This window comes from Chiloscyllium plagiosum, unplaced genomic scaffold, assembly GCF_037043375.1.
Source record: "Chiloscyllium plagiosum isolate Xiang-an unplaced genomic scaffold, Cpla_swu_hap1 HiC_scaffold_2, whole genome shotgun sequence".
Lineage (NCBI taxonomy): Eukaryota > Metazoa > Chordata > Chondrichthyes > Orectolobiformes > Hemiscylliidae > Chiloscyllium > Chiloscyllium plagiosum.
In genome coordinates this window covers 28,640,549-28,665,381 of record NW_028270140.1, presented here as the reverse complement: position 1 = coordinate 28,665,381, position 24,833 = coordinate 28,640,549, and the positions used below count along the sequence as shown (strand labels likewise).

Genomic DNA, 24,833 nt, shown 5'->3' with positions numbered 1-24,833 from the left:
CATAATTTCTTGCTACCAATATTGCCCTGTAAACAGTGATTACTTGAAAATACTCTCAATGAGGCCCATGAGAATTATCAAGCAAGCCAGAATGGAATATGCACAGAAGTCTTACTGAAACCTAATGTAATTCAAAACTGTTAAAGTCAAACCACAGTTTACTACAGGAAGTGCATGTTTAGATTTGGCACAAACACTGCATTCACGTAATTCTTACATGATAAAAATGCTGCCACTGTATGCAAAATGAAATATTCCAGTAAAAAATGAAAAGGAAGTATAGATGAAAGGATCAATATGAGTGAAGATTTCCTGTTAACTTCTCCATTTTTTTACACTATGCATATCTGATAGTTTCCAATAATGGGAAAGTGCATGAGTCTATCTGCACCAAAGGCAGTTCCTTTAGGTTTTTGTAAGGAGCAATACAAACTATCTTTTCACTTACTTATTAGATTGCTGAGAGTCACATTTTACAAGATTGCAAGAGAAGCTTTAAAATTGTAATTTACTGATGTTACAGCAGGTAAACTTATTAATGTGGAAGAGGATGGACAAGTTCGGAACTCAGTGTTCTTATTTGTCTCTGCTAAGTTGTTTTATAAAACAGATATTTCCTTCATAATTGGTGAACAATTCCACCGCGTTCATAAGACACAATCAAAATAACTCCCTTCAACTGACTTCACAATGAAATTGCTTTAATCCATTCTGATCTTGAATAAAAAGTGGACACTGAGTGATTGCCCTCTGTTGTCACGTGGGGTGCACAGACTTCAAAAGCACAGCAATCAGTCAAACACATTCTGTGTATACCCTGTACATCTTTGTCCTGTGGATGATGGCTTTAGGAGGCCATCTGGGGTATTCTTTTGCCAGCTTTTAATTCAAGAGATCCACTTGACTTCTTGCACTGTTAAGCAGTCTGCAGGAGAAATGGACAGTGGCTCCTAAGTTAACAACAGGCCCTGCAGATGATGCCAGGAGATAGCGACACTCCCTTTCTCCACAGGGGAGATGCTGTAGTCTCCATTTTCGGTCAATGTGGCTCCAGTCAGGAGTGGGGACTTAATCTGTTTCTAACTGAATTTATAATACTGAACACTAATGGACAGAATCTTCCAAGACCCTGAATAATGTGGGTTATGGTGAGAAATTTGGAAGAATTGTATGAGATGTCAACCAAAGTCTTTCTTGTTGTCAAGATTGGCAGGTCGCACTTTCCAACCAAATCCCAGATGTCGAGGTGAGATTCTCACTAGTGAGCGGCGAGAAGCCAATTAATGGGGATTATTATTCATTATCACTCTCATTACTACCTATTCTCACTTAATAAATACGCAATTTCCTATATTTCCACCTGTCAAACAGAAACTAGACAACAGCTCCCAACATTAAAGTCAAAGCAGATATCTGATGACTCTAGTTATTGCCTGTTCCTCGAAACCTCCATCTTGAACACCCAAAAGCAGCATCTCAGGTTAAACTCCAAGGCAGTGACCTTCCACACCCCACCTTCATGGACATTGAGATCCAACCCAAACCAACTTCACTGCATCATCATGGCACATTTCCAATCCACTTACAATTTGCTTTGGCACTTTAATGCTGTGCTTTTGGAGTGCAGTGGCACCTCTCATTGGAATGCTGTTGCAAGGATGCTTTGTGCACACAGTGACATGCACCAAGCTCATGGGCTGGACCAGCCTGCAGCTCAGGGCTGTTCACTTTGCACTGACCTGGACGTGCACAGCATCCCTACTTTGCCTTGCCTTTTTGGCACCCTGTCCCCTCAGCCATACCTTAAAGGCTCACAGTACTTCTATTTTGCCTTGCTTCCTTGTACAGACACAGGCCACTTGTCATCGTTCTCTGGTCTCAACAGTCAAAGGAGTTGAACATATTGCTGTACACCAAAATGTCAGGTCTGTGCAATGACTGTCAAGGGATAGTGAGATGAAATCAAGAATACCTGTTGTATTCAGGATATGAGTTAATTAAGGCTGTAGATTAGAGGCAGCAACTGGAACACTGAGAGGACAAGACTGGTAAAAGGGGAATCCATGATCTCGTTTCCTAAATGCATCCTACAAATGGAAAATGGCTGTGACCGCACCTGGAGTGGGAAGAGTCAGTGATTCTTTTCTAAGCAACAATGCTGGCTCCATTTCTAAGCGATGGGAAGCTCTTCAAGGAGCAATCGCATCAATCATGCATTTTCAGAGAACAGCTCAGAGTAATTTGCAATCAACATCATATATGTGAAATGTATGCAGTGTACAAGTGTATTGGATGCAGATGCTGATTACTAGCAAACTTAGCCTTGCAGATTGAAGATAGGCATTGCTCTGTGAGGTCAAACACATCCCAGATGACCTTAAAAGAGGCACCAATGGGACAAAACACAGAGCTGACACAGTACCTTTACAATACAGTGGCAGTGAACTGATTCCCTCTCAAGTTGCTCTATAAGCACAATGGAACACACTCTTATATGCAAAGATGTCTTTTGTGATTGATGTGGAGCATTTACAAAGCCCAACTGTCCCTTTGTAATGTGATTGATGATATGTTCATCAGAATAAGACCCAATGTCAAAGTTCTATGTAGACTCATTCCATTTCCTTCGTTGTAGGAATGCTCCATATCCCAACATATGGAACAGCATGCGAATCATCATTTGTGAGTTATGCCAATGCTGGCTGCTCATGTTACTAAGGGGCCACTCTTTTGATTATGTCTGACCCCACAGGTTCATTGTAAGTATGTCTCTTTATCCTGCCTTGGCAGGTATTGTCATTGCAGTTACTGCAATGCACCAAAATCACAGAGAAATGGAAGAGACACAGATCACCAGCAAGCCCAGGACCAGCAGTAATCTCTAGCAAGGTCAAGCAGCCTGTGCTGAAGAGATTGCTGCTGAAGGACCCGTCAGGATATGCAGGAGGGTCAGAGTTTACCATCCTCATAGATATTTCCTCTGGATAAGTGAGGCAGAGTGTCAGTGCTGACTGAGGTTCTCACAGAATGCAGTCACTGAACTATGCCAGGTGCTGCAGCAGGACCTGCAGCCTGAAGGGGTAATGGTCATCCCATTTGCATGGCCATTATGGTGACGGCTGCATTGGACTTTTATGCAACTGGCTTCTTCTAAGCAGCCACTACAAACCTATGTTGGATCTCTCAATCAATGCCAACAATGCCATTTTGTGCCAGATCAGACTGTTTCATATCATTTTCCCACCTCAATATACAGGCTGCAGCCAAGCAGTAGGACTTCTAAATATAGTTGGCTTCCAGCAGATGCAGGATGCAACAAACAACACACACATCATGCTGAGAGGGCCATATCATAATACAGCTGAGTTCATCAATACAAAAGATTTCCATTCCATCAGTGCGCAAATAATCTGTGATCAGCAATACCATATCTTAGATATTCATGCCTGGTACTGTGGGATCTAGCAAGGTGCCCATATACTTGAAATCCTTTGTGTTCCTATTGCACTTGAAGGGTCAAATGCCTTACTGGAATAGTTACTCAGAGGCAAGGGCTACCGTCTGGAAACAGGGCTACTGACTGTGTTATGCAACCCCCTAACTGAGGCTAAGCTGAGATACAATGGAGTCTATTTTTGACTAGGACCTTGATTAGCCTCCTCCATTTTAAGAAAAGCTTCAGATGCCTAAATTAGTCTGGCACAGGTTTGTAGTTCAGTCAAGAAGAGTGTATTACATTGTCCTAGCATGCTGTATTACTCTGCACAAATCCTGCACAAATGGAACAGGCAAAAAGAGAATATGATAATGAGTTGGGGAAATGGGATCAATCGATCTCCTCTGTGGATGAGGACATTGATCAGGAAGTACATCATCTTTTGCATGACAAAGCACAGACATCAGCACTACAGGCCAGACAGGATATAACTGACACCTAGTTCCAGTTGATGACAGCTGGGTGCAGTGATCAACCAGTGAGTGTAAAATTGTTGAAATCCAACATGCAAGCAGTTTGTTTCTGTTCCAAGACACAAATACAGCTTCTGATTATTTGATTTCTGTTCACTTTTAGTGTTGCTGAAGGAAGGTGAATATTTGGAGAAGTGGCCTAACCAATATCCTGTACAGCCGCAACGTGACCTCCCAACTCCTGTGCTCAATACTCTGACCAATAAAGGAAAGCATATCAAACGCCTTCTTCACTATCCTATCTACCTGCAACTTCTCTTTCAAGGAGCTATGAACCTGCACTCCAAGGTCTCTTTGTTCAGCAACACTCCCTAGGACTTTACCATTAAGTGTATACGTCCTACTAAGATTTGATTTCCCAAAATGCAGCACCTCGCATTTATCTGAATTAAACTCCATTTGCCACTTCTCAGCCCATTGGCCCAGATCCTGTTGTAATCTGAGGTAACCCTCTTCGCTGTCCATTACAACTCCAATTTTGGTGTCATCTGCAAACTTACTAATGATACCTCTTATGCTCATATCCAAATCATTTATATAAATGATGAAAAGTAGTGGACCCAGCACTGATCCTTATGGCACTCCACTGGTCACAGGCATTTATCTGAAAAGCAACGCTCCACCATCACCCTCTGTCTTCTACCTTCGAGCCAGTTCTGTATCCATTGGCTAGCTCTCCCATGAGATCTAACCTTGCTAACCAGCCTCCTATGGGAAACCTTGTCAAACGCCTTACTGAAGTCCATACAGATCACATTAACTGCTCTGCCCTCATCAATCCTTTGTTACTTCTTCAAAAAACTCAATCAAGTTGTGGGCCCAGCAATCACTTCCTGAGCTTCCCACAGAATTTGAAAGTACATCTGGTAAGGTCCTGGGGATTTATCCACTTTCATGCATTTCAAGACATCCAGCACTTCCTCCTCTGTAATATGGACATTGTTCACGATGTCACCATCTATTTCCCTACATTCTATATCTTCCATGGCCTTCTCCACAATAAACACTGATATAAAATAATCGTTTAGTATCTCCCCCAACTCCTGTGGCTCCACACAAAGGTCACCTTGCTGATCTTTGAGGGGCCCTATTCTCTCCCTCAATACCCTTTTGTCCTTAATGTATTTGTAAAAATACTTTGGATTCTCTTTAACTCTATTTGCCAAAGCTATCTAATGTCCCCTTTTTGCCCTCCTGATTTCCCTCTTAAGTATACTCATACTGCTTTAATACTCTTCTAAGGATTCACTCGATTTATCCTGTCTATACCTGAATTATGCTTCCTTCTTTCTCTTAACCAAAACCTCAATTTCTCGAGTCACCCAGCATTCCCTACACCCACCAGCCTTGCACCCTAACAGGAATATACTGTCTCTGGATGCTCGTTATCTCATTTCTGAAGGCTTCCCATTTTCCAGCCATCACTTCATCTGTGAAAATCTGTCTCCAATCAGCTTTTGAAAGTTCTTGCCCAATACTGTCAAAATTAGCCTTCCTCTAATTTAGAACTTCAACTTTTAGATCTGGTCTATCCTTTTCCATTACTATATTAAAATTAATAGAATAATGGTCACTGGCCCCAAAGTGCTCCCCCACTGACACCTCAGTCACCTGCCCTGCCTTATTTCCCAAGAGCAGGTCAAGTTTTGAACCTTCTCTCGTTGGTACATCCACATACTAAATCAGAAAATTTTCTTGTACACACTTAACAAATTCCTCTCTCTCTAAACCTTTAACACTATGGCAGTCCCAATCTATGTTTGGAAAGTTAAAATCCCCCACTATAACCACCCTACTATTCTTACACATGGCTGAGATCTCCTTACAAGTTTGTTTCTCAATTTCCCTCTGACTATTAGGGGGGTCTATAATACAATCCCAATAAGGTGATCATCCCTTATTTCTCAGTTCCACCCAAATAACTTCCCTTGATGTATTTCCAGGAATATCCGCCCTCAGTACAGCTGTATTGCTATCCCTATCAAAAATGCCACTCCCCCTCCTCTCTTACCTCCCTTTCTGTCCTTCCCATAGCATTTGTATCCTGGAACATTAAGCTGTCAGTCCTGTCCATCCCTGAGCCATGTTTCTGTAATTGCTATGATATCCCAGTCCCATGTTCCTAACCATGCCCTGAGTTTATCTGCCTTCCCTGTTTGGCCTCTTGCATTGAAATAAATGCAGTTTAATTTATCAGTCCTATCTTGTACTCTGCTTTGTTCTTGCCTGACCTGACTGTTTGACTCACTTCTTTTCTCAACTGTACCATTCTCAGACTGATCACTTTCCTCACTATCTCCCTGGGTTTCACCTCCCCCCCACCCCCCCACCCACACACACTTTACTAGTTTAAATCCTCCCGAGCAGCTCTCGCAAATCTCCCTGCCAGTATATTTGTTCCCATCCAATTCAGGTGCAATCTGTCCTTCTTGTACAGGTCACTTCTATGCAAAACAGCTTCCAATCATCCAAAAATGTGAATCCTTCTCCCATACACTAGTTCCTCAGCCATGCATTCATCTGCTCTATCATCCTATTCCTGCTCTCACTAGCTCATAGCACCAGGTGTAATCCAGATATTACTACATTTGAGGACCTTTTTAAATTTCTGCCTAACTTTCTCTATATTCTCCCTTCAGAATCTCACTCTTTTCTCTTCCTATATCACTGATTCCAATGTGTACCATGACCTCCTACTGGGCCCTCTCCCCATTGAGAACATTCTGCACCCTGTCTGAGACATCCTTAATCCTGGCACTAGGGCAACAACACACCATTCTGATTTTTCACTGCTGGCCACAGTCTGTGAGAGTCTCCTATCACAACTGATTGCTTGGAACCCGATGTACCCCTCATTACATTAGAGTCAATCTCGATATCAGAAACTTGGCTGTTCATGCTACATTCCCCTAAGAATCCATCACCCCCTATATTTTATAAAACAACGGACTTGTTTGAAATGGGGATAGCCCCGTATAGCCACCCACTCCTGCAATACGTGCCTACCTCTCTTACCTTTCCTGGAGTTAACCCATCTATGTGACTGTATCTGCCTTCCTATAACTGCCATCCATCACACCCTCTTGCTCTTGTAAATTCCCCATTGCCTCTAACTGTTGCTCCAACTAATCCATTTGATCTGATAGGATTTGCAACCAATGGCATTTATTGCAGATATAATCCTCAGTAACACTTAAACTCTCCCTAAACTCCCACATCTAACAAGAAGAGCAAATCACTCTACCAAGGGCCATTTTTGCTTCGTTCATTCTACAGACGCAGAAAATAGCACTGTCTTATTCCTCTGCAAAACACTGCTCCCGGCTAACTTAATACTTATGGCTTATATTTTTATTTTTAGTCAAGAGACATAACTTAATAAAACATATAATCAAGAAAAACTCTACTCACTATTGTAGATTTACAGCAAGACTATACTTAAAATTATTCACTTATCTGTTTCTGTGCTGTGACCTGTCCCAAACAGGTTCCCTGAAGATCAGTTGTGAATTTCACTGTTTGTTAATTTTCCTGGAAGCACTCCGATGTCCAGCAATATATGAATTCAACAGCAAAGACAGTAACTGTGTAGGTTCACTTCTGTGTCAGTTAGCAATGTGGGTTTCTCTCTCTCTCTCTCTCTCCTGTACTGACCTGACCTTGTGCTGCTTTGTCTGTCCTTCTCCCTTTTAAAAGTGCCATTGTTTTGACTTTTTTTTCTCCGAAGTTCCAAACCAATGCAACAGCATATAAAACAGTCATTGCTGCTCCTAGAATTTGAGGAAATCACCTCCAACACCTCAAATACCTAAAAAAAAAAATGAGCAGCCCGTTACAGCCAGAAAGTTTTCCCATCCTCCATCTTGGATTAACCAGAATGTTGATTTGCAGCTGCTGGCTACTACACTGAATGGTGAAGGGCAATTCTGGACTGCCAGGATTGACCAGTGCATGGCTATGGGGTCAAGGATGGCACTAGCATCAGGGATTCAGGGAAATCCCATGATATCTTGGCAGTGGTCAATACTTCTGCCTGTTGGAAATAGGAGCATTGGATGAGATGAGAAGGGCACCACAGGGGCAGAGCAGATAATTACTGAGACGCGTCTGTGATGATTGGCCATGCTTAGTGGATAGAAACCCTCCAACAAACATAGAACACCAAAACAGCAACAAAGAATACTTCTAAAGTTAAATTATCCAGTATATGCACTTGCAGAGTTCCTTAACTGGCTTAACGTTCTGCACAATGAAAAGTAATTCAGTAGCTGACAGGCAGATTGGTACACTTTCAAGGCTTGAAAAAAGACAGCTTGGCTTAAATGCAAAAACTCTTGGCAGGGACTCTAATGAATAAAATGGAAAAATATTTTATATTTGCTCAACAGATTAAAAAAAAAGCCTCCTCAAAAATGTAAAATTCAGGTAGTTTTAACCCCACATTAATGTCATATTGTTAAATTTTGTAAAAAAAAAAGTTTACTTTGTAAACTTTTAAGAAATAATGCAGTAAAAATAGACATGGAGTTGAAAAATTACCAGAGCTAGAAATAGAAAAGGTTACTATTGAAAAAAAACTGTAAAAAGAAGATACTGAAAATTAAAGTAGCCTGGTCACAAAGACTAGATGGTTTACACTGAAGAAGTTTGCAAAGTGAATTGCAGAAGAATTACATAAGCTCACAGTAAATCGCTCAGAGAACTGTGCCAGGGAAATGAAAAGTTGCAAATGTGACACTACCTTCAAAAAGTAAAGAGAAACAAGGACAAAGCAGAAAATTATAACTCAATTAGTTTTACTTCAATTATTGATTAAGAATTTATGAACAGATGAAGTTACCAAGCACTTTAAAGAACACAGTGAATCAAGAGCTGTGATTTTTAAAAGAAGGTTACTGAAAAATGCCTTGACACAAAAATAGCTTTTTAACCACAACTATAATTGATGGAGAATCCATAGTCAGATTAGAAGAGGTGCTTCAAACAAGACAATGCAGATGCAAACTTGCTGGGTTGAATAGAAAGCTAGTCAACCACAGTTTACTGGTAGCCCTTCAACATAAATTTGCTTGAGCAACAAAATAAAATAAGAATGAAGCATGAAAAGTAACTATTGATTCCATTATTTGAACTGCCGTAGTATTCACTAATTAAGTATCATGAAAGGATGAAGTATGCAACAGCTCAGAAAGATAACAAAATAAGGCACATTGCATTGAGATACCAGACAGTTGCCTTTGATTGGTTGAATAGCCACAAGCATTCACCTTAAAATATTAAAATGAAATTCCACTAAAACTTATTTTTAAATAGCTTTACATAATAGAATTACCAGCATCTCTTATTTCTTGGACTTAAATATACTTCCCATCTCCAGCACAATGAAATATTTTCACAAGCTGTGGATGTGCCAGATTAGATTCAAGACTTTTGTTGGATCGACTTGTTGGATAAATATACCACACCATTACTCACGGAAAATGTAATCAATCATTCATTCGTGTGAGCTGTTAAACACAGCAGTATGTATTAAAACTGTAGAATACCAAGAAGTTAAAGTAGCTACTGGATAAAGTAAAAATATTTCACCCACTCAATGCTTCTCTCGACTGTAAAATCAAATGCTAACCAACAAGCATTTGGCCTAAATAATTATATTTTACTATACTATAACTGAACTTAGGGATTCATAAGCTAAGTGCAGGACACAGGTCAAGCCAAGTTTGAGTTTGGTGGATAAATGAACTGAGGAGTTGAGAACACAAGAGACAGTTTTCAAAGCACAGTAAGGAGTAGGGAGGTAGGAGAGAGAGAAACAGTAATTGAAGTGCAGCACATTAACAGCTGTTATGGGCAATGACCTGAGGTCATGAAAATACCACATAAAAGCAAATCTTCTTTTTAAAACTGTGTTCCAATGTTTCTTCCATTAGTTCGTGGGAATAGGGTATCCTTGAGTGCCTTTCAGTACACATTCAAATAGGAACAAAGAAGGCTGTTATATATGTAGTAGGTGTGTGTTGCCTCTTTAAGAGAGTGGATCAGATGACCCAGAGGTGGGAGCTAAAGGTGGCAGTCCACCTCATTCTAATGATCCACAGACATAGTAGAGGCTACTTGGACCATCAAGCCTGGCCTGACATTCAATAAGATCACTACTGATCTGATTGTGGCTTCAACTCCGCCCTTCTGTCTGCCTCTCATGATCTTGCTGTGTTCTTGCAGCCTCCTGCTTGTCTCCCATGATCCTTGACTTCCTTATAGATCAAACATTTGCGACCATCTGAGAGAAGAAATTCCTCTTCATCTCTGTCCTACTTTGGGAAATACCTTATTTTGATGGGAAGATGACAAAAGATCAGTTATAATGGAGGATAATGTTCTGTTTGCACTTGAAATGGGAATAGTGTGGGGAGCTGGAACTGCTTAAATTAAAAAGTTTCCACTAGTCGGAGGGACAAGGGCCCAAGGACACAGCATCAGAGTGAAAGGATGACCTTTTAGAACTGAAATGAGGAGAAATTTCTTCAGCCAGAGGCTGGTTAATCTGTGGACATCATTGCTGCAGAGGTATGTGGAGGCCAAGTTATTGAGTATATTTAAGACAGAGATAGATGGTTCTAGATCAGTAAAGAAATAAACGGTTACAGGGAAAAAGCAGGAGAACGGATTTGAAAAACATATCAGGCATGACTGAATGGCGCAGCAGACTCAATGGCAAAGGTGACTCAATGGCCTAATTCTGCTCTGATTTGTTATGGCCTTATGGTCTCATGCCTTCCATGAAGTCAGTCGGGTGTAACAAGGCCTGTCTTGCCAGTATACATCTTTATATGCACAGATAACGTCACAACGTTAGTGTGTGATGAAATCACCTATTGTGGCCCATGCACACAACATCACCAGCCCTCTCATTCCATCCTCCTACACCAATATCTGAAACATTCAGGAAGTGTCAAGAGATCAAGGGCACATGAGGAGGCCACTCTGGTCCTAATGTCAGTACTGGTCAAAACATGAAATTCCAGGTCTAATTCTATTTTCCAACATTTTCGTATTTTAAGGCTATGTCAATTCTATTTACATCAGTTATACATAATAAACAAACCCAAAGACATCGTGCCAAAGGCCGAACTGTGCCTGGGCATTTCCCTAAATCCTGATCTCAGTTCCAATGGGTCATCCCTTCATTCTGAGGCTATGTCTTCAGGTTCTGGTCTGTCCTACTGGTGGAAACATCTTCTCCACATTCACTCTATCCAGGCCACTCAGTATTCTGTAAGTATCAATGAGATTCCCCCTCATTCTCCCAAACTCCATTGAGTACAGGCCGAGAATCCTCAATCACTTTCTCATAAGATTTGCCCTTCATTCATGGGATCATTCTGGTGTCCTTACCCTTAGTAAAGAGGCATATGATACACTTTCCTTCATTGGGTGAGAAACTAAATACAATAGTAGGACTGTAATGTAAACTATATGAGACACAGGTTAGCCTGCTGCTGGAGCCTTGTGCAGAGTACAGGTCAAATCACAAAAATATTATAATTGCTGTAGAGACAGTACAGAGAAGATTTGGGCTCTTGTGGTGCAATAGTGGTATCCCTACCTGTGCACCAGGAGTCCTGGCTTCAAGTTCCATCTGAAATAGAGACATATAATAACATCTCTGAGCAGCTTGATTACAAAGTACCTACAGAAGATTTACAAGAGTATTGCCAGAGCTCGAAAACTACAGCTGTGAGGACAAGATTCGATTTGGCTGAATTTGTTTTCTTTAAAACACAGGACTTAATTGAAGTGTATAAAGTAATGAGGGGCTTGGATAGAGTGGATAGGGAAGGCTTGTTTCCCCTAGCTGAAAGATCAGTTACCAGGGACATATATTTAAGGTGATTGGTAGAAAGATTGAAGGTGAAAATGTGTTGCTGGAAAAGTGCAGCAGGTCAGGCAGCATCCAAGGAGCAGGAGAATTGACGTTTCGGGCATGAGCCCTTCTTCAGGATTCCTGAAGAAGGGCTCATGCTCGAAACTTCGATTCTCCTGCTCCTTGGATGCTGCCTGACCTGCTGCGCTTTTCCAGCAACACATTTTCAGCTCTGATCTCCACCATCTGCAGTCCTCACTTTCTCCTAGAAAGATTAAAGGCACATGAGGAAAACCCTTTTCACTCAGAGGCAGGTGGGTGCCTGGGGATCCCTGCTCAGTTTAGTAGTCGAGATAAAAACTTTCAACTCATTTAAAATGAATCTAGATTTGCATCTGAAATGCTGCAACTTCCATGGTTACATACCAGATGCTGCTAAGTGGGACTAGAACGAACAGCTGGTTTATTTAGCTTCTGCAGACATAATGGGCTGGATGGCTTCTTCCTCTACATTCTATAGCTCCATTCTATCCGTTTTCTAGACCAAACCTGACAAGTGCTAAACTGCTTCCAATATATGAAGAAAGTTCTGTAAAGTCCTGTAAATGCAGATTCAATATACAGTTAAGATAAATAGAAACAGAAATGCTGGAAATTCCCAGCAAATCAGGTGGCATCTGTGGAGAGATACAAAGTTAATATAGTGACTTGTCTATTAGTAATTGCAGTGCACTGAATGTAATGAACAGCTAGTTTATTTAGCTTGTGCAGCTGATAATTTTCATTTTTATTTGTACACTCATTGTAAAATCTCAGGTCCACTATCCTTAGTAGTATCCATACAAAGAACAAATAATTACATACTACATTGATCAGGAATAGCCTTCATAGTCCCTGCTCTGCAGCTATAAAGTCTACATTGGAACCAACATCAGCTGATATGATTTGTTAGTTTTCCCTCAATGCAACACTTGTATTGAAGGCAACGCCCAGAAGTTTGTTTCTGCCATGTCAATGTACAACAGCAACATCTTTGTAACAAGCAGCTGCTGCTCTGTCACTTGGCAGTGATGTAGAACTGCAATGTAGAAGTTCTGCTTGTGTGAGCTTGTTACATCAACTTTCGGTTATTGATGTTAAATGCACCTTTAATGCTTATTTGCTAACTTAAAGATACCAACATAGCTGTTGCAAGAAATTATTTGCAACATAGCACATCACAGGATGAGCCTCCAGCTGCCTTCATATCACCTATTTTTATAGCAGCTAATGGTACATGGCATTTAACAATGAATACCCCTATCATGGGTATAACAGGTATTGCATCCAAATGTTAACATTTTCTATTGGATCTTCCAACAGAATCCATTGCCAGAAATTTATTCTGGCATTGCCCTAACTTGAAGATTAGTGCAATGGTAATTATGGTCTTAAAAGAAAATGGAATCACCTACTGATTTCCATGCTATAAATCTATTAGCAAATTGTTTAAATTAAAAGCATTAACAAAAAGATCTGCTTGAATGCCAACCAGCAATGGGCAAATATAATTAATAAAGTTTTTTTTTCTCAACTAAATTGCAATGCCTATCATTTAGTGCTGTAATATAAACTGTAATTTCTATATCTCACATTAGGGACAACTTTTAAAGAAATTGCTCCTGATGATTTGATTATTTTTTTATCATTGTACAAACAATAATGTGATAATGACCAGATCATATGTTTTAACACTGGGGAGAACTCAGTACACTTTTTAGATTAGATTAGATTACTTACAGTGTGGAAACAGGCCCTTCGGCCCAACAGGTCCACATGGACCCGCCGAAGCGCAACCCACCCATACCCCTACATTTACCCCTTACCTAACACTACGGGCAATTTAGCGTGGCCAATTCACCTGACCTGCATATCTTTGAACTGTGGGAGGAAACCCGAGCACCCGGAGGAAACCCACGCAGACACAGGGAGAATGTGCAAACTCCACACAGTCAGTCACCTGAGGCGGGAATTGAACCCGGGTCTCTGACGCTATGAGGCAGCAGTGCTAACCACTGTGCCACCATGCCACCCACTTCTTTGAAGTAGAGCCATGGGATCTCTTAGATACACCACAGAGGGCAAATCAGACTTCAATTTAATATCTCTTCCAAATGACAGGTACCCCATCCCTCAATATTGCAACTGAATGTCATCCTTAAGTTTGCGCTCAAGTCTCTCCAGTGGGACTGGAACCCACAATTTGACTCAGAGGTGGGAGCACTGCCTACTCTGTCACAGTTACATCTTCATTATGTATGCATTAGACTTTGTTTATGTAGTGCAATTATGTCAACTAAATTGGTTTCGAAGGACCAGGAGTCACGTGTCATAGTAGGAGTAGTCATAGTTATGAGAGAGTGGAACTAGTTTGGCTTTTGGGAAAGTCTTCACTTCCTAGAAGACAGTGGGTCTCTGATACAGGCTGCTGCATTGAATGATGTATGCTGATTCCCTGGATTTCTTCAAGTAAGAGTTAGAGCTGTTTTGATCTGGAGCAGAGATCCACTCTGCAGTGAATTCAGAACCAGGTGATCATGTTTTGATCTGTTAAGGGGGTCAGAGAAGAATTTCTGTGTTCCTTCTCCCCCAAGTTGTCCTGGACTTTTAACATCTAGTTTATTTGCCTTTCCCAGGGAATTCCATGGCTGCAGGCAAATGAGGAATGTATGTATTATGATGCATAAAGCACCAAAGATGTGGAACAGAATGCTTGGACCAGTCAGTCTTTTCTATTCATTTTCATATGTTTGTGAGATCATTACAGAAAAAAGATATGCATCTATATAGCATCTTTCACAAGCACTAGACATCCCAAATTACTTTGCAGTAAATTATCTACTTTTGATATGTCGTCACTGCTGTAACATAGGAAATATTTTGGTTACTAATTTTGGTAGCTAATTTGGTTACTCAGATAGTTTTCAGACAACACTAGTCAGGACACCAAGGATAACTTCACCTACACTTCTTCAAAATTGTGCCTTGACACCTTTCACCATCCATCCAATAGATAGGACCTCAGTTTAACATCGCGGAAAGACAATTCCCCAACAATGCAAAACTTCCTCTGTACTGCATAAACGTGTCAGCCTGATTTTTGTGCTCATGTCTTGGACTAGGACTTGAACCCAGAGTCTTGTGACTTAGAGGTATCAAGTTACAACTGACTCTCAATGCATTCTTTGTAAACAGGTACTGAAATATCTTTAGTTCTATAATAATTCACCACTACTAAGAATCTAAGAGAATGAATGAAAGTTTCAAAAGACACTTCAGAACACATCACAGCAAAATGTGACAATGCAATTGTATTTGATTTACAACCAAAAAATGAAACTACAACAGCTATCATCTACTTTAAGCCAGGGAAATTTATGCATTCTTCCTCCACAGGTCAGTGTAGCCCAGAGGTGTAGTCAAACACATTGCAATGTCTTTGAGGCTGCCGCATCATCTTTCACCTCAGGTTACAGAAGTGACTTTTATTACACATTCATGAAAGAAAGATACATTTCATGACATGGATCAGCAAGCTCCCTATAATTTCAGAACCTCATTCTTTTGACCATCACTGCCCTCAGCTACAATAGTAGTTTACAAAAATTTCATGCCTCATCCATCAGATCAATAAGGAGATATCACAAAAGCCATCAAAAAAATCTTTATTCACAATGGCTCCTGGCCAAATTCTACAGACTATCAGTCTCCTTCCTCTGTTCTCAGAACGGGGATGATTAACAACCTGCCAACCTCTTCAAAAGGCAATACACCTGCTGCTTCTGACTTCCCAAAATCTAAATTAGCTCATGCAATTTTAAAACTGAAACAATCCAAAGGAAAAATTAAAAGGTGAAAAACCAAGATCACTAATTCAGATTGCTCTAAAATTTCAACTTTTTCTCCCCACTTGAGAAAGCCACCTCCACATCATGGCCCTAATTTGAGCTCAGTGCCGAGGGTGAGATGAGTTAAGGGCAGTTTCAAGTTTCTTGCATTATCGCTTGTTTAATCAAAGAGGTGTGTTTCTGTTCTTTTGCTCAGCAAGTTCAAGTTAGAGACTGTACTTCCCTCAGGCAGGGGAACATCAGAATGGAAGGAAATGGGCGCCTGATTTCTACTCATGTCCATTGCCTGACTTCTGAAAAATGTGTGCCTCTTACATCTGAGAAGGGAGCACAAAGAGATGGCAGAGCAATTAAACAACAATTTTTGTTCTGTCTTCTCAGAAGAAAATGCAAATAAATTGCCAGAGGTGCTAGTCTTTTAAGGCAAGATTCTCTTAAAGCAAGAGTTTTTTGCGAAAGAGGAATAAAATTAAAATTATTACTAAAAAAAGTGCTCAAGAAATTTAAGGGATTGAAAACTGATAAAGTCCTGGTAATGAATATGTCAGGACACTAAAAGAGGTGGCGAAGGAAATACTGGATGCGTTTATTATCATCTTTCAAAATTCTGTAAATTCTGGAACAATCCCAGCAGGTTGGAGGATGGCAAATTCAAAGTATATGGGACTAGTGGTAATATATTGGCATGGATGCAGAACTGGTTAATGGACAAGAAACAGAGAGCAGGAATAAATAGGTTGCTCTCAGAGTGGAAGGTAGTTTCAAGGGGAATACCACATGGATCAGTGCCTAGATTCCAGCTATTCACAATATAAACTGATGATGTGAATCGCGTCTTTTGTCTGGTTTTGTTTCCTGGCTGTACAGGTCATATTCAATAATGAAATCACATAATATTTTATAATTAAAATTTCAGTAGTTAACACTACAAGACCAGTGTTGGTACAAATTGATTTTGGATTTACACCAACTTTGAAACAATAATTGGGAGCCAGGGCCTAATGGCAGCAACTTGAGATTTATTTGGTATCACATGGAGTGTAAAGCTAATGTGATTTTGGACTTTGTTTACAAACTGCACAGCAGTCTATTAAACACAAGCATATTCTATCTGCACTGAGAACATCTAAAGCTCCTTCCTAGAAACATGGACATTGTTAAGTGTTTTAAACAGGGCTCTTTCCATTTGTCTCTGAGCAAGCACATAGTTTACTCCAGGACAGGCATAATAATTCAAGCCAGTTAATGTAAATGTGATTCTGTCTGTCTGGAAGCTGAACCACAGTCTCGCATAAATGCACACTTAAAGCTCTGCTGCTTCAATTGAAATTAATGCAAACATTAAAGACAGGAAAGCAAAATATTGCAGATGCTGGAAATCTGAAATCAAAACAGAAAATGCTGGAAATATTCAGCAGATCTGGTACCCTCTGTGGAAAGAGCGAAAAAGAGAGTTATTGTTTCAAGTTCCAGCCCCTTCACCAGGGTTGGAACACATTCGAGATGAGGCAGGTTTTAAGCAAATGAAATAGGTAGGGGAAGGGAAGGAAAACGAACAAGATAAAAAGTAGGCAATTGGGAGGGAAAGAGGGGAGTGTAAATGTCAAAAATGTTTGACATGCAGGAGTAAAGGGACATGAAAAGAAGTGAAATACTTCTCTAAAGGATGTATCGATGGTAGGATGATGAAAAGCTGCCATCCAAAAGCAGAAACAAGAGAAAAAATATAATTAAACTAAAACCTTCAAAGAAAATCAAAACAAAATGGCAACAAATATTGCTACTGAAAATGTTGTTAATGAGTTTGTTAATCATTACAATACCACAAAGATTCAGTAAACACATTTTTCAATATCATAAAAGGGTTTAGGAAAAATCTCCCAAAATATGATAGTACTTTTTAAACATTTTTTTGCAAATTTTTCAACTGTTTCTGACTCTGAAGTAACGTAGTGACCTGGAGAAATACACATAGAACTATAATACTGGCTAGACACTTTTGAAAAATGATAGCTTTTGTGGTTATAGGAAAATCACAATAGTGTTTATTTCTTTCTGGGTCAAATTCGATTTCAGTTCAAATCACGAGTTTATCACATGTCATGCATATACAGTTACAGTTCTGTGAGTAACGGAATTAATCACATCCTTTCATATCATTTGTTACATAATATTTAAAAGAATGATGATAATAACATAACAAATCAAGATAGAGAAGGCATGTGGGTTTTGAACCTGCTGCATCATTCAAAACAAACATGGCTGATCTAATTAAACACCTCCTCACATTATCCTGATAAGCCTTTGATTCTCTTAGTATTCTAAATGCTATAATTCACTGTCTTGAATGTATCAATGACTGAGTATCCACAACTCTCTGAAAAGCGAGTGACCACCCATTGTCAACTGAGATACCAGAAACAACAACAGCAAACTCAGTCTTGTGGACCCTGCATAATCCTTCTTGCCAACATCTGAGGCTTAGTTCTCAAAATTGAGAAAGCCATCTCACAGAATTGTCAAGTAACAGCCTGACATAATCACACTCAAACATTTGTACCTTACAGACACTGTCCCAGGCACCATCAACACCATTCCTGGATCCCACCCGCATAACAGATCCAGCAGAGATGGCACCATAATGGTGATACAATCAGATGCGAATTACATTGGGAGGCTTCAACATTGAATCTGGACCCCCATGAAGTCAGGTCAAATCAGTGGGCAAAGAAAAATCCACTCCCAACTTCCAAATTGGCTGATGAATCAGTACTTCTCCATATTGAGTGCCACTTGGTGGAAGCACTGAGAGTTGTGAGGGTGCAGAATTCATGCTGAGTGTGGATTTCAATGTCATCACCAAGAGTGGCTCTACAGCATCACTACTGATCAAGTTGGAGGTCAGTGGTCCAGGACATCATGGAAGAGTTCCTCAGGCTAGAGTCCTATACCCAAACATGTCCAAATGGAGCAAAATTCGGACAATATCCAGGCTTTGGTTGATGAGTGGCAAGCAACATTTGTGCCACTCAAGTGCTAGACAATGACCATCTCTAACAAGAGAATCTAACGACCATCCTTTGAAATTTAATGAAGTTAGCATCACTGAATCTCCCACTATCAATATCATTGACCAGAACCTGAACTGGATTAGACATGTGAACACTGTAGCTGTAGGAGCTGGTAAAAGGTGAGGAACTCTGCATTGCATAACTCATTTATTGACACTCCAAAGTCCGTCCACCATCTATAAAGCACAAGTCAGGAGTGTCAAGGAATTTTCTCCACTTTTCTTGATGAATGCAGCTCCAATGATACCCAAAATGCTTGGCACCCTCCAAAAGAAAGCAGCTCACTTAATTCTTCCTCACTCCCTCCACCATCAATGCACCGTAGCAGCAGTGTGTACCAACTATAAGGTACACTTTAGAAACTGACTAAATCTCCTTAAACAGCACTTACCATGACCATAACCACTATCATTTGGAAATGCAGATACAAGGGAAAAAATAACCATTTGCAAGTTCCACTCCAAATCTCTCACTCCTGACTTGGAAACCCATTGCTGTTCCTTAAGTGTCACTGGGTCAAAATCCTGAACTCCTTCCTTCCAGCACTGTGGGTGTTCATTAGCCTGCAGCCTCAAAGACTGCAGTAATTCAAAAAGACAGTTCACCACTATCTTTTCAAGGGGAACTGGGGAAGGATAATGTCTGCTAAACCAGTCTGTGAATATCTTGAGTGAATATAAAGATATTCTCTTGCAGCATATTTACATCCTTATTCCTACCTACTCTACCACCTAACCTTATATTGTCAAGCTGCCCCAATCATGTTAACATTTTCTCAATGTCCTGTTATCACATCGCTAATATCAACCATTATAAAATGTCTTTCAAGAATGGAAATAGTGATATAATTATAACATTCTGATGTCCCTTGACTATCTCGGTAATTTTTAAATTAGTTTAATTTCTGTTTTTCTCCTGTCTCTCTTCCTCCCCCACCTCAAAAGGAGTGATTCATGTTGGGGTATAATCGGCAGCTAAGACTATACACATACCAGTTGCAGAGTGGTCATCAGAAGGCAGTCAGAAAGCAACATTCTTTCAGATTTCTGTGCACCCAGCCGCATAGCAAACCTCCTTGTTAAGCCACAGGCACATTAAGCCATTAGTGCTGACCCCTCTGCTACACAAGCTGACTTCAGCTAGTAGCATGAACTGAAATACGAAGTTAAGTATGGTTTTCCACTGGACCATATTAGACTCATTTTTAATTAAAAATGTTAACTATGAAAATATTAAAATTACTTTATGGTTGATGGGGTGCAAAATAAAATAAGCTACAAATGTCAGCTTTGCTGAATCGGTCACATCTTGCCTTTAAATCAGAAAATGATAGTTCAAGCACTGATCCAAACTTTTAATCACATAATCTAACCATTGCAATGCACCACTGAGAAAGAGAATGGTGCCATTGTTTGGATGAGATATTAAGAAAATATCCCATGGCACTATTCCAAGTACAGCTGGGGATGCTACCAGTATCATTTCAACCACCACAACAAAAACAGATCAAATGTTTTTTTTCAACTCAATTGCTTTCATAGGAATCTTCTTCTAAGTTTATGAACTCTTACAAGTGATTATACAATTGTAACTGCACTTTGAAAAGTTACTCATTAATATGACACACTTTGGAAGATGCTTTATAAATTCAAACTCTTCCTTGTATGTTCTTAATGTGGCCATGAAAATGTTGCCACTGCCATCTGGGTTTTCTGACAGTATGTTTGAAGCAACTGGTAACTCAGCATATGCAGAATAAAAGTGCCCAAAATTTGACTCGAAGCTGAAAGCCAGAGAAAGATCAGCCAGGATATAAAAAGGACACATCCTCTCCATCTCTCTCTTGCGTGCTTACCAGTGTTTTAAACATTTGAGCAGTGCAAAAGACAAACAGAGAGAAGAATTTCCCTGGAGCTGATCTTAAATAACCTACTCCATAACACATACACCTCAAACAAAACCATTTAGAAACCAACTGCAATTTGCTGATGCAATCCTAAAAAAAACCCCCAGTGGTTCAAGGGGCAAAGACTTCTGCAATTATTGTTCTTCTTTCCTGAGATGGGCCAGGTTTAATGCACATTCTTAACTGGCCTTGAGGAGATGATAACCAGCTGCCTTCTTGAACCGCTGCAGTCCACTGTGTTGGGACACTCTCAAAGTCAATCTGGGTTTTCCCAACCAGGAACCTTGGATGAACCTGGAAATACATTCCCTACTGAAGACCAGGCATGCAGCATTTAAGTCAGATGACCCAGAGCTGAACAGAAAATTCAGATATGATCTCCACAAAGCCATCAGGGATGCCAACAGGGAGTACCGGACAAAGTTAGAGGCCTAAACCAACTGTACAAGATCCCGCCGTCTGAGACAAGGCCTAAACAACATTACAGGATACAATATGAAGGAGAGCAAGATAGCGGACAAAGACACATTCCTCCCTGATGCGCTCAATACTTTCTGTGCTTGGTTCAGGCAGAATGCCAGCAGCAGTGTGTCACCTGCTCTAACATCCCCAATCACACCAGTGCTCACTGTCAGCACCCAAGGAAAGCTGTAGGCCTGGACAGAGTTTCTGGCTAAGCACATAGATTCTGTGAGAACCAGCTGGCGGAGGTATTCACTGACATCTTCAACCTCACCCTCCTACAAGCCGTAGTCCCCATCCACTTCAAGATGACCATCATCATCCCAATATCAAAGAAAATATATGCAACGTGCCTTAAGGACTACCACCCAGTGGCTCTGAACTCCATTGTCATGAAGGGCTTTAAGTGGCTGTTCATGGCCCACATCAACTTTAGTCTCGCAGCTGCCTCAATCCACTACAATTTGTCTACTAATGTAGCAGGTCCACAGCGGACACCATTTCCCTAGCCCTGCACTCATCCCTGGATCACCTGAACAGGGACACCTACGTCAGACTCCTGCTCATCAAGTACAGCTCCGCCTTCAACAACATATACCCTCCAAACTGATCTCAAAACGCTAAGACCTAGATCTCGACTCCACCCTCTGCAACTGGATCCTCAGCTTTCTGACCTACAGAGCACAATCAGTGAAGATAGGCAACTACATCTTCTCTACGATAACACTTAACAACCAGAGCCTCCCAAGGATATGTTCTCAGCCCGCTACTGTACTCCCTGTATACCCATGACTGTGTTGCCAAATTTCAAATGATCGCCAGCTACAAGTTTGCTGATGATACCACCTGGTAGGTCAGATATCAAACAACAATGATGTCAGATACAGAAAGGACATAGAAGGCTTGGTGACATGGTGCAGTGATAACAACCCCTCTCTCATCATCGGCCAAACTAAAGAACTGCTCATTGACTTCAGAAAGAATAGAGGATAACATGATCCCATCTACAGCAACAGAGCTGAGGCTGAGAGGGTTGAGAGCGTCAAGTTCCAAAGAGTGACAATAATCGACAACCTGTCATGGACCTTCCATGTTCTGGTATAATGTGCGAATTCCATTCTCGTGCAATCTCGCAATATAAGAAAATTGCACAACAGCCACATCATTTAATCTAATTGGGTCGGAATCGCATTATAACCAATAAAGGTGAGGAAAGTTTGCATTCTATAAATAATGATCTAAATTCAATTGCATAAAAGCCAATTCACATTGAAGAAACACACATTATAGCAGAACCAACTGTAGATGTGACAGTGAAGAAGGAGCAGCAATGCCTCTTCTTCCTCAGGCAGCTCAGGAAATTTGGCATGCCCATATGGACCCTCACCAACTTTGACTCTCTGGGTACATAACAGTCTGGTATGGTAACTAATCTGCCCAGGACCATAAGAAACTACAAACGTTTGTGTGCACAGCCCAGACTATCATGGAAGCCACCTTTCCATTCATGGACGCCATTTATACAGTTTGGTACCGTAGAATGCCAACATTAAAGACTCATCCCACCCCAGTAATGCTCTCTTACAACCTCTTCCATCAGGCAGAAGCTTGAACATGCGCCAACAGATTCAAGAACAGCTTCTTTCCTGCCGCTGTTAGACTGATGAATGGACTGTCTAATGTCAAATAATGCTGATTGCTAATGTTAATCTTGCCTAGCGCATGCCCTGTGCTATGTAACCTGTATGCCTCTGTCCCAGTTTTTTTTTCACCCTATGATCAGTATTCCCTTGCTATGTTAAAAATCATACAACATCAGATTATAGTACAACAGGTTTATTGAAAGTACAAGCTTTCGACGCACTGCTCCTTCATCAGGTAGCAAGTGGGGGAGAATCATAGGGCACAGAATTTATAGTAAAAGCTCAAAATATCATCCAACTGAGGTGATGTATTGAAAAAAACTTAGATTGCTGTTAAGTCTTTAATCAGTAAGTCCAGCCACACTAGCTATTTGACAATGGAGCAGCACTCCGAAAGCTTGTCCTTGCAAATAAACCTGTGAACTATGACCTGGTGTTGTGATTTTTAAATTTGTCCACCCCAGTGGAACACATGCACCTCCACAACTTTCTTACTATGAACTGCCAGAACTGCTCATAAACAAAGCTTTTCATTGTACTTAGGCACACGTGACAATAAATCAAATCAAATGCTGTTAGAAAGGGAGTCTAGGAGTTTGACTCCAGACACAGTGAAAGAACAGTAATGTAGTTCCATGTTAGAATGGTGCATAGCTTGGATAGGAACTTGTAAGTGGTAGTGTTCCTGTGTTTCTGATACCTTGTACTTTTCTGTAGTAAAGATTGCAGTTCTGGAAGGTAATATCAAACAAGGCAGAACCAAATATTGCAAAAATGCTCTTTCCTGATTGCTGTCTAGTAACTCCTAGCTATCCCTTATTCCCAATTCCTTTACCTCCACCGCATCTGCTCCCAGGAGGACCAGTTTCACCACAGAACATGTCAGATGGCCTCCTTCTTTAAAGACTGCCATTTCCCCTCCCACGTGGTTGCTTATGCCCTCCAGCGCATCTCATTGACTTACCGCACCTCTGCCCTCGAATCCCACCCTTTCAACCGCAAGAAGGACAGAATCTCCCTGGTCCTCAACTTCCATCCCACCAACCTCCATATACATCACATTACACTCTATCATTTCTGCCACTTACAAACGGACCCCACCACCAGACATATATTTCCCTCCCCACCTCTATCCGCTTTCTGTAAAAAATGTTCTCTCCACAACTATCTCGTCAGGTTCACATCCCCAACAACCCACTCTCCTCTTCCGGTTCCTTCCCCTGCCACCGCAAGAACTGCAAAACCTGCGCCCACACCTCCCCCCTCACCTCCGTCCAAGGCCCCAAATGAGCCTTCCACATCCATCAAAGTTTCACCTGCACTTCCACACATGTCATTTACTGTATCCGTTGCTCCCGATGCGGTCTGTTCTACATTGGGGAGAAAGGACGCCTACTTGCAGAGCGCTTCAGAGGACATCTCCGGGACACCCGTACCAATCAACCCCACTGCCCCGTGGCCGAACACTTCAACTCCCCCTCCCACTCTGACGAGGATATGCAGGTCCTAGGCCTCCTCCATCACTACTCCCTTTCCAACCAACACCTGGACGAAGAACGCCTCATTTTCCACCTCGGGACCCTCCAACCCCACGGCATCAATGTGGATTTAACTAGTTTCCTCATTTCCCCTCCCTCCACCTTACCCCAGTTCCAACCTTCCAGCTCAGCACTGCCCGCATGACCTGTCCTACCTGTCCATCTTCCTTCCCATCTATTCGTTCCACCCTCCCCTCCAACTTATCACATTACCCCACCTCCACCCAACTATCGCACTGTCAGCTACCTTCCCCAAAGCCTCAACACACTCCCATTTATCTCACCGCCCCCGAAGCTCTCAGCCCCATTCCTGATGAAGGGTTTTTGCCCGAAACGTCGATTCTCCTGCTCTTCCGATGCTGCCTGACCTGCTGTACTTTTGCAGCACCACACTCTGCATCTGCAGTCCTCACTTTCGCCTCGCTGTAAAGTAAGACAAGTGACCCCACGTCCTGAGATGTCCCTGTGTCTGAATTGTCCGTCACTATAC

At 41.2% G+C, this 24,833-nt stretch overlaps 1 protein-coding gene across 12 annotated transcripts in view; it reads right to left on the bottom strand.

Annotated features, from left to right (window-relative positions):
- The window catches only part of LOC122563516 (MOB kinase activator 3B), a 168,088-nt gene that overhangs the window by 135,102 nt on the left and 8,153 nt on the right, over positions 1-24,833 (bottom strand). The gene's annotated exons all lie outside the window — the stretch shown is intronic.